The following is a 10,643-nucleotide window of genomic DNA, read 5'->3' on the forward strand; positions in this document are numbered from 1 at the left end:
GGGACCCATTGGGACCCATTGAGACCCATAGAGACAAGTTGAGATGCATTGGGACGCATAGAGAAACTTTGTCACCCATAGAGGAATGTTGAGAACCATAGAGACACACTGGGACACATAGATGATGAGGCCCATAGAAACACATTGGGATACATAGATAGTCGTTGAGACACATTGAGACCCATAGAGACACATTGAGGCCCATTGGGACCCATAGAGACACATTGAGGCCCATAGAGACACATTGGGACCCATAGAGACACATTGAGGCCCATAGAGACACATTGAGGCCCATAGAGACACATTGGGACCCATAGAGACACATTGAGGCCCATAGAGACACATTGGGACCCATAGAGACACATTGGGACCCATAGAGACACATTGAGGCCCATAGAGACACATTGGGACCCATAGAGACACATTGAGGCCCATAGAGACACATTGGGACCCATAGAGACACATTGAGGCCCATAGAGACACATTGGGACCCATAGAGACACATTGAGGCCCATAGAGACACATTGGGACCCATAGAGACACATTGAGGCCCACTGGGACACCTAGAGGCACATTGGGACCCATTGGGACCCATAGAGACACATTTTGGCACATTGGGACCCATAGAGACACTTCCACAGAATCACAGAATCAGCCGGGTTGAAGGGAGCTCAAGGATCACGCAGTTCCAACCCCCTGCCCAGCAGGGCCACCAAACACACACAGTCACATCAGGTTGCCCAGGACCCCGTCCAAGCTGGCCTTGAACACGGCCAAGGACGGGGCATCCACAACCTCCCTGGGCAGCCCGTTCCAGGCCCTAACCGCTCTCCTTGGGAAGAACTTCCCCCTAACATCCAACCTCAATCTTCCCTCCCTCAGCTTGGATCCATTTCCCCTCGTCCTGCTGTTGTCAGCCCTTCTGAAGAGTTGACTCCCCTCCTGGCTGTAGGTTCCCTTCAGCTATCGATAGGCTGCACTGAGCTCAGCCCGCAGCTTCTCTTCTCCAGGCTGAACGAGCCCAACTCCCTCAGCCTGTCCTCATAGGGGAGGTGCTGCAGCCCCCTGCTCATCTCAGTCGCCCTCCTCTGGACCCTTTCCAACATCTCTCTGTCTTTCTTGTCCTGAGGGCTCCACACCTGGACACAGGACTCCAGATGGGGCCTCACAAGAGCCGAGTAGAGAGGGACGATCACCTCCCTGTCCCTGCTGACCACCCCTCTGCCGATGGAGCCCAGGATCCCATTTGCCTTTCGAGCTGCCAGAGCGCACTGCTGGCTCATGTTCAGTCTCTCGTCCATCAGGACCCCCAGGTCCTTCTCTGCCGAGCTGCTCTCAAGGCCCACTCCTCCCAGCCTGTACGGGTGCCTGGGGTTCTTCCGGCCCCAATGCAAACCTCATTGAACCTCATCAGGTTCACCCGAGCCCAGCCCTCCAGCCTGTCGAGGTCCCTCTGAATGGCATCCCTTCCTTCCACCCTATCAACCGCACCACTCAGCTTGGTGTCGTCAGCAAATTGCTGAGGGTGCACTCAATTCCCTCATCGATGTCATTAATAAAGATGTTAAAGAGCACCGGTCCCAAGACAGACCCTTGGGGGACACCACTTGTTACCGGCCTCCACCTGGACACAGAGCCATTGACCACCACCCTCTGTCTGCGCCCTTTCAACCAATTGCTCATCCATCGGGTCGTCCACCCATCAAATGCACTTCCCTCCAATTTGGAGATGAGGATGTGGTGGGGGACCATGTCAAAGGCCTTGCTCAGCTCCAGGTAAATGACATCGGCCGCCTTCCCTTCATCCACCAATGCCGTCACTCCATCATAGGAGGCCACAAGATGAGTCAGGCATGACCTTCCCTTGGTGAAGCCGTGCTGGCTGTCTCGGATCACAGCTCATTCTTTATGTGATCCAGCATGTTGTCCAGGAGGATCTGTTCCATCATCTTCCCAGGCACGGAGGTGAGACTCACCGGCCTGTAGTTCCCCGGGTCCTCCCTGCTCCCCTTCTTGTCTATGGGAGTGACGTGACCCTTCCTCCAGTCATCCGGGACCTCACCTAAGAAAACGTAGAGGAAGAATGAACACAAACAGTCAGGCAATGGTGTCAGCACTCTTAGTCAGGCGTTTTGCAGCTCCTAGCCAAGGCCCACCAAAGTCAGTAGATGAGCACATTCTTACTGCTGTAACAGCATTTCCTTTTCCAATCCTCTATTTTCCTTGGGAGAGCAAAACTGGACCAGCTCAGAACCTCGTGCCGTACAGCTGAGCCTTCCACAGAGAAAATGAAGTAGTTTCCCAGTCTCCATCATGCAGTCTATTATTTGCCAGCTGTGAACAGCTGTGCTCTGAGATAAAGAGGTTTCCAGCTCTCCAGATCAGAGCATCACTTACAACAGCATCTCCAAAACAGGCCCGACTGGGGAGAACTCAGAGCAAAAGAAGGAAGCCCTGCAGGACACGGCGGCACCTGACGGCCAAACTCGTCATGTTCCATGAGGGCTGAATGAGGAGGGAGAGGGAGGAAAGGGAAATGGGCACGAACCACAGCTCTGCACACAGCTGACACGGCCCTGCAGAGCCCTTCATGGAGAAACAGCGCGCGAACCTTCATCACCCTCATCCAGCAGGGACGAAACTGCGGAAGAGAAGAGGGGGATTTGCCCAAGATCAAAACAGCGCTGTGGGGAAAGGAAAGCTCACACAGCAAGTTGAACAGCCTCTCCAACGGTGCTGGTATCACCATCCCTGGTTTTCCATCAGGAAAGATGTGGGCCACCACACAGTCCCTTTTCTGACACAGCAAAGGACGCTGAACTTGGGAGTGGAGAGGAGAGGAAGGGATGGAGAGGAAGGAATGACGAGCCTAGAATCAAACCTTTGATGCGCATCTGCGATGGTGCACAGAAACTGCATTTCAAGATGCAATGATTACTGATTTCTTAATGCTGCACATCTCTACAGTCCCCTCAGAGACATCCATCTTAGGATAGTAATTATAAACCTGTCAGACCACAGAGCATCGTGACTGAGTAGAAACTCATCGCTGTCTGCTGGGAAATGGCCAGTGCTCTGTTTCTCCCTCTCCAACCACAGCACAGCGTGGCAAGCAGCTACTGAAAAGTCCATGCTATTATACAGCAAAGTTTGCCATAGCCACAGGACACACCTCCAGCCAACTTTCATTAGATGGACTCCAACCGCTGCCCTTAAGACAACACTTAATCCATTAACGAACAAGTTGATGAGGTATTAGAATCCTTTATTTTGTTTTTATCATGGTATTGCAGCAGTCACAGCACAGAGAGAGGCTCCTTCACGGGCAAGGTACATTCACAAACCCCTCTGCACACACCATTTCTGCCTGCTGGCCTGCAGTCCAATGCTTCCACAGCTACATACTTTCATTTAGGGAAGGTTCTCGTGGAGCACTTGAATAACCAAACTACCAGGAAGGCTCCCACTGACTTCAAGAGCGGACAGACCGAACCACTGCAGACCGGGCACTGCAGAAGTTTGAACTCACTCTAAAACAAACTCCAGTTCCCACAGCCTGTACAAGGCACAGGAATGAGGAACATTGTCGGTTTGGTGGCTCCCACCCAGTAACATCACCTGCCTCCAGCCCCCTGCTTGACCCAAGGCACGATGCAAGGCTGCAGCCCAACGCCAGTCATGGTGATCTGCAGGAGGGCTGGCTGTGAAGCCGTCGTCTCCCAGCTGCTGGCCCCAGCTCTGTGCAAGGCCTGACCCCTCAGCACAGCCATTTACAGACCTGCTGGCGCCAGCCAGAGCACAGCTCAGCTCCTTGCCCTCCTAAGGAGCACCAGCAGCCCCCAGCCTTGCTCAGCCGTCACCTTCTCAGTGTGAGACCACGCACTGCACCGCATTACGGAAGTGATCCAAGCTAAAAATGCCCCGTTTCATTTCTGTCTCTTCACTTCAAAAACAAACCTGACAGTATGACTCTGCTTATATGCGTGCCTTGAGAACAGTCATCGCTGACAGAAGGGCATGCAGGCCCCTTGGCAGTCCTAGCATCTGGAACCAGTCTCACAGAAATCTCCCAAGGGAACGAGTGGCAGCCCACAAGTCCAGTGCCATTACAGCACGTCCAGTTTAAAACCCAGCACACACCAGGTGTTCCAGCTCCTGTGATACTGCTGGGGGCAGTTTGCTTCAGTGCAGAGCTGCAGTTACACCTCGCTCAGCACCAGGCCCCCCAAACCCAGTGCTGAGTCTCACTGCAAGCAGTGGGCAGCAGTGCTCACAGAAACCAGGGGCAGGAATTTCAGAGGAAAGGCAAACTACTCAGCTGTAAACTGGCTGTTCCCTTCCACGCCTGAACATTTCATACACTAACATGGCCAGTCCATATCCCTCAAGACTAAGCTTTTCACTGCCCAGATCTTGCCTCCAAGATACAGGTCTGCTCCAATATGGGTAGAAACAGATGGAGAAGCTCAAATTGGGAACTGAGGATCAGGTCCCAGATTATTGCTGAGGAAGTCCTCCAGCTACACAGCACACTATCATCACCATCACTTCCATTTGTCTAAAAGGCTACAATTCAATTAGTGCAGCAAGTCCTTCCCTTTTCTGATAACCTCCCCTGGTCCAGCACCTACATATGGCCACTACAGGAAAGCAACAACATCCCTAATAAATCTTATCTACCAAAAAGGTGGCTGGCAAACAAAAAAAAAACGTGAAAGAAAGCACCTTCAGGGTACACAGGCCACAGAAACTAAAAGCAAAGGGCCCAAAGCACAGCACTCGCCACCAGCCTCAATTAGCAGCAAAGCAGGGTTTGAGAAAACAAGGGCCTCTTCAGAGCTGCTGTAGGACAAGGATGAAATTGCAGAATTAAAAACAAAATCCTCCCCCACACACTGATATTCAGAGGCAATCACGTTTCAGCTTACAGTCAGCCCACACGCATCTCACTGCAGCTCTTAGAGCAATCCTGTTCACAACTGGAAATGGATCACATACAGCTCCACCATCCACATCATGCAGAGCAAACTGTCAAACATGGCATCACAACATGGCTCTTGTAAGGTACCCAACGTCAGCGTAAGGATCTGACCTATGTTATTACTGAATTATTGCTCCCACACAAGTTTCCATCACAGACATCCATCAGTGCTGACATTTCCACACCACTGAGGTATTCTCAGATATGTACACTCTTCTTCCCCATCTTAAAGATGGATTGAGCAGATTTGCCTCTCCGGGTACCTCCTGATGGCTGCATTCCCCACCCAGGAAGACCAAACAGAGGCCCACAAGCAAGGCTGGCCAGTGGAGCCATGTGCCCCACGGCCCCGGCACAGCCCCTCGGGGGGGTGGCCCGGCACTCGCTGCGCCCACACTGAAGCCTGCAAGTGCCTCTTGTCCAGCTTTTACTCCTAAGGCAACCACCCCATCGTGTCTCTGCTGGCCAAGAAGAAGCTGCTGGCCCAGGTGAGCGAGGCAGAGTCCTGCCACTAACAGCACTGCCTGGAGGGCAATGGGGCGGCGAGCAGCACTCACCCCAACCCAGAGCCCAGCCGGCTGGCAGCCAACCCCCACTTCAAGGAGCACAGGAGCCCGGAGACACAAGGATTGAAGGACGCATCCAGGGGAGCTGGAGTGAGGCAGGACCCATCGCAGTGCTCCCCTGGGAGGACACACAGCCTCACCCAAGAGCGGAGGATGAGGGCCCTTCACCGGCTGCTTTCACGCATGCTGCCATAAGGTGCTGAAACACATCAGCTGCCACCCCTTTGGGGGATGCTTCTCCAACTTGAAGGATTTCTGGGAACCACAACCCGAGGACACGGAGGACGACTGGGAGCAGCCCAAGACCTGCGAACCAAAGCGTGGAGCAGGGAGAGCCCGCAGGCAGCCACCTCTGCTGCTGTCAAAGCCTGCTGGGTGTCCCCTGGGGCCGGCTTCAGCCCACTGACACAGGGCCACCAAGGACTGGCCAAACCCAAAGCCATCGCTCCCAGACCCAGCTGTGCCATTCCACTCACCCCAGTGCCTCAGCCCAAAACATTTATAAGGGAGAGATGCTGTATTTCCTGATGAACTTCAGCAACCCTCCAGAGCACCTGAAAAATCAGGCAGCCCCACCAAAGCCATCTCTCTCCATTATCTCCATTATTCCTGCTTTCCCCAGCCCTGCGACAGCCAGCTTGCACAGCCCTCCAACCCCTGGCACCACCACCATCCCACAGGGGCTCACTGCAGCACCAGCTCTACCCCACAGCCACATGGCACAGCCAGCACACCTACAGCACTCCACACACCTCCACTTCCCACTGCAGCGCCAAGCTGCTGCCTTGCTCTGCATCAGCCCTGGCCCCTCAGAGAGGCAGCAGCGGGATGCCGCAGCACTGGGATGCTGTCAGAGCCGCTGTGTCCCACGGCCACAATGAGCTGGACCGTGTCATTTCTGAAAAAAGATACAGGAGCAGAATGAGTTGCAGAGGTTTTCTTGCTAGAGATGCTGTGCCCCCGTGCAGTTTTGTAGAGCCAACACAGACACGCAGTGGATGTTCCCATCTTGCCATGCTGTGCCCAGGATGCCCTGCAGCTCCCTGGTACAAAGCCCCTGCTCCCTCCCACAAAACCACGCCATTTCAGTTCTGCACTATGCTGCCTTCTAGCAGGGGCTACTGAGGTTATAAAGGGCTCGGGACAGCAGCAAGCATCCATGGGAAGCACGCTGGCTGCTCCGAAATGGGTGCTGGAGAGCAGCATCCAAAACAAACCTCACTGGTCCCAGCTGAAGGTGTGTGGGGTATGCTTGATTCCTGGAATTAGGGCCAGGTTGCAGGGGAAAAACAGCTTCACCTTAGCAGCTGTGTTTCCTCAGAGTTTCCTGCACAAACTGAGACTTACCTCTGTTTTTTTTTTCTACATTGTTTCTGGCATCTTCATTCCAGCCCCAGGGTTCACAGCTGTTTCCCGGAGCATCCATGTGTCCCAGTGTGGGTGCCGCAGGCTGAAATCAATGTGCAGTGATGGCATGGAGAGGCCTCCTTGCTCTGGAACCCACCACAGACAGACAGACAGACAGCACCTGGATGTGATCTGTGGAGAGAAGAGGAACGCTCTTGGTGGAAGCCAGATGACCCAGGACCACTCCTGAGGAATCTGCAAACCAGCACAGAACTGCAGAGCACATCTCCAGCTGCTTTTTGCCTCTGCAAGCTCCCACTGAGCCACTGCAAATGACCCAAAAGCTTTGCTGCAGCCTCAGGATTTATTTCTCTTGTGCCAGCTGCTCCCCACAACTGTGGGGTGTCTTGAGCACCTTGCTATGAGCTGTAAAATGGGAGGAGCAAGGAGATGCTCATCCCTAAAGGGGCTCTCACTCATCCACAAAAAGTGAAACGAAACACAGCAGGTGCAGGGGTCAATCAGCTCTGAAGGAACACTTCTGCTGTCTCCATGGAAAGGAAAGGACTTGGGATAGAAAGTAGAAAAAAAGACTTACCCCCAGGTAGCACCGGTCACTCCTCGCTGCTCTAAGGGTTAGACCAGGTGAGAAGAGTTCCCCTGCTGCTGAAATAGGTCAGACCAGCTTCATAAAGCATCGCAGACCCAGCCAGTTCTGCATCCTCCAGTGCGCACTGCAGAAAGGCATTACTCCACTGGTTCCCAGTGCTCGCTTAAAGAATAAAATCCACCGAGAGCATCAAACGCCAACACGTTTTGGTGGCACAGCCCAGCGCAGAGCTGCGATCCCAAAGCCATTGTAAGGTTTGATTTCACAGTGCTGTGGGGGACGATTCAACTGCTTCAAGCTCAAACGTGATGCAAGGGATTGATTAATCCGTACATCTCAGCGACCTCAAAACCTGACGTCTTGGAAAAAATGAACAGAACAGAACCATCTCAAAAAGCAGGTAATCAGTCTACAGAACTGAATCCAGCAGGCAGCCCTGTGGACAAATTCTGTGCTGGCAGCAGAGTCTTTTCACAACCATTAGGAACATCCCTGGTTACAGAGCTACCACAACTTGGGCACTAAATACACAGACCCACCTGGCAGAACAGCAAGTAAAGAAGCAATTTACCCTCCCCTTATCCAACTCCACTCTCACATTTACAAGTGAAACCACAAGTTTAACTGCCAAGAAAACACGAGGGGATAAAAAATCATCTGGTATTTTCCAGGTAAACCATCAAGATCATAGAATCTCAAATTGTAAGGGATCCACAAGGAATCGCCAAGTCCAACCCGATGCTCCAGGAAGGACAACCCAAACACAAATGGTCTTTAAGCGGCAGCAGCTCAGGACCAGGCCCACAGCCCTGGGGAGCCTGGCCACAGCCACTGCTATCAGGTGCAGGAAGCACAGGGAGCAGGCAGGGAGGCACAGCACAGCAAGCAAAGACCAAGCTGAGAGGGGGCCTGCTTACAGAGATCAACCCGGGGCCTGCCTACACCAAGCACACACCTTGCACTGCAATAAAGCTCCACCATTTGGACAGCCAGAACACAAACTGCCATTTCGCTTCTCGTGGCTCTTCCCTGAACTCCCACACAGTTACTTCAGTCCCCTATCGCACCGCAACTGCTCACAATCCATAACCAAGATTGTATCTGTCACGACATCAGCAGCTCACTTCTGCTTGGTGGCAATGACGTCCATTCCCACTGCGTCCCTTCACGGGAGGAAAATCACAGCCAGCTTTCTGACAGCCTCCTGCAAGATCCTCCACAAAGCACCCAGCGCTGCTTCTGCAGAGGGACAGAAAGGAAGCTTCATGGAAACAGGCACACGAGGCTCCCAAGAGATGCAGTGCTGCAGATCAGAGGCAGGGCCATCGCAGTGCAAAACACAGCTTACCACTAAAGGAAACACGTCAGAGCATATTCACAACTTCTGCATAAGCTGTAACGATTCAGCACGTTCAGTTTTCTCTGCTTTTCACAACAGCCATGGTTACTGCCGGCTCTGACACCTCACCAGGAGATGCCTCAGCCCATTAACGTGGACTTCATGGCTGCCATCAGCAGCTGCTCCTGCACCAAGCGGCCCGGGGCCGACGGCCCCCCCCAGCCCGCAGCGGCCCATCGCACACAGAGCGGCAGCAACACCGGTGCAATGGCAGGATATGACAGAGGCAGGAAAAGCACTGCTCACCATCGCCAAGGATTCACCCACAGAACCAACTCCGCAGCAGAGAACCTTCCAGAAAGAAACCCTTCCCTGCTCCCAGCCAGCCCTGAACTGAGCTCCAGGAGGGGCAGCCAGGCTGCGCCCCTTCCGGCCACGGAGCTCCATTGCCTTCAGCGGCGCTCCAGGGCTGACCGGGTCTTTTCCTCAGCTGCTCCATCAGTGCTTCAGGCTGGGATTCAACGCTTCTTAGACAGCAGAGCAAAGGAAAAAATCGCAAAGCAAAGCAAAGACAAAATAAAACCAACAGAGAAAGCTTGCAGGATCCTAGGAAATAACAGCAAAGCACAGGAAGAAGGCAGAAGGCAGGGGGATGTCTGCGTGTCTGAAGGAAAAGCTGCAGATGTTCAGTGCTGCTCGATGCACCCATCGCAGACAGCTGCACACAACAGGGCTCCAGCAGCACTGGCAGCTCCTGTCAGCTTCACTCTTAAAGCCATCTGACAAACTTCCAATTCTGTACTGCGAGTGCTTTAAAGAGAGAAGCACTGAAGCTGGCAAACGCACGATGGCTCCGGATAACAAACACCGAGTCAAATGGCACTTCAGGCCATCAGCATCCCTACGTCACTGCACCTCTTCTAGTTGATCCAGAGAGGCTTCCAGCTCCTTTACAGCTTCTTCTCATTCCCTGAGCTGGAAAAATCAAGGGAAAAATGTTGAAATGGCTCCAAAACCCGTTCAATTTTTACTGAATCCCGATTTTGCCCTGCAGGTGGGGTTTTGTTTTCATCTCTGGTGTTGCACAACAGGTGACTGAAGTGACTGATACAGCCTTGAAGTTGAATCATTCCATCAAACACGCTGGTTTTCTTTGAAATCTCTCCCTGAAATCCATTCATTCGTACCTACACTGTAGGAGGGATTTGACCAGCCCAAGCCGACTCGAGGTTTGGATTCAGCTGTCACTCCTTTCTCCCCCTGAGAAACACAAGATCTGCGCCTCGCTGCCATGTCAGAACAGACCTGGGGCACAGGGAAAGGAGCCAGAGAGTGTTTCCTCTGCTGCACGTTTGATTCCTCGCCAATGAAGACAGTCATGTCTTCGAGGTTTGAGAACAGTTCTCTGAATTCAGTGGCACAAACTTCTGCAAAGACTTCATTCTTACTTTCACGGCTTGGATTTTCACTGCTGTCTGAGTGCCTGCTGGACTCTCATCTTCAGCTCTGCTGCCACTGCCCCAGGCGGATGGGGAAGGAACCTGCAGAGGGCGTCCTGCAGTTTTCTCCCCAGCAGTGGGTTGATTTTCCAAGTCGTCACACGTTCACTTTCCAGGTCAGTCTCACCTATGATGCCTACTGCAAAGAACAAAAATTAGTGGAAAACAGATGATGATGTGGCTTAATATGGAGACGGTTTCCAGCACGTACATTATAATGTAACCTAACGTATAATCAATGAATGCACAGATGTGATAATTGAGAAATACCCAGGAGAGTTAGGCTAAGTCAGATTATTGC

The 10,643-nt window shown here is 52.8% G+C and overlaps 1 pseudogene; it reads left to right on the forward strand.

Moving 5' to 3' along the window:
- Positions 1-5,037: 5,037 nt before the first annotated feature.
- Positions 5,038-7,017, forward strand: LOC128073554 (AT-rich interactive domain-containing protein 5A-like; annotated as a pseudogene).
- Positions 7,018-10,643: the final 3,626 nt, after the last annotated feature.

The sequence above is a fragment of the Tympanuchus pallidicinctus genome, unplaced genomic scaffold (genome assembly GCF_026119805.1).
Source record: "Tympanuchus pallidicinctus isolate F22 unplaced genomic scaffold, pur_lepc_1.0 scaffold105, whole genome shotgun sequence".
In the NCBI taxonomy this organism is placed as follows: Eukaryota; Metazoa; Chordata; class Aves; order Galliformes; family Phasianidae; genus Tympanuchus; species Tympanuchus pallidicinctus.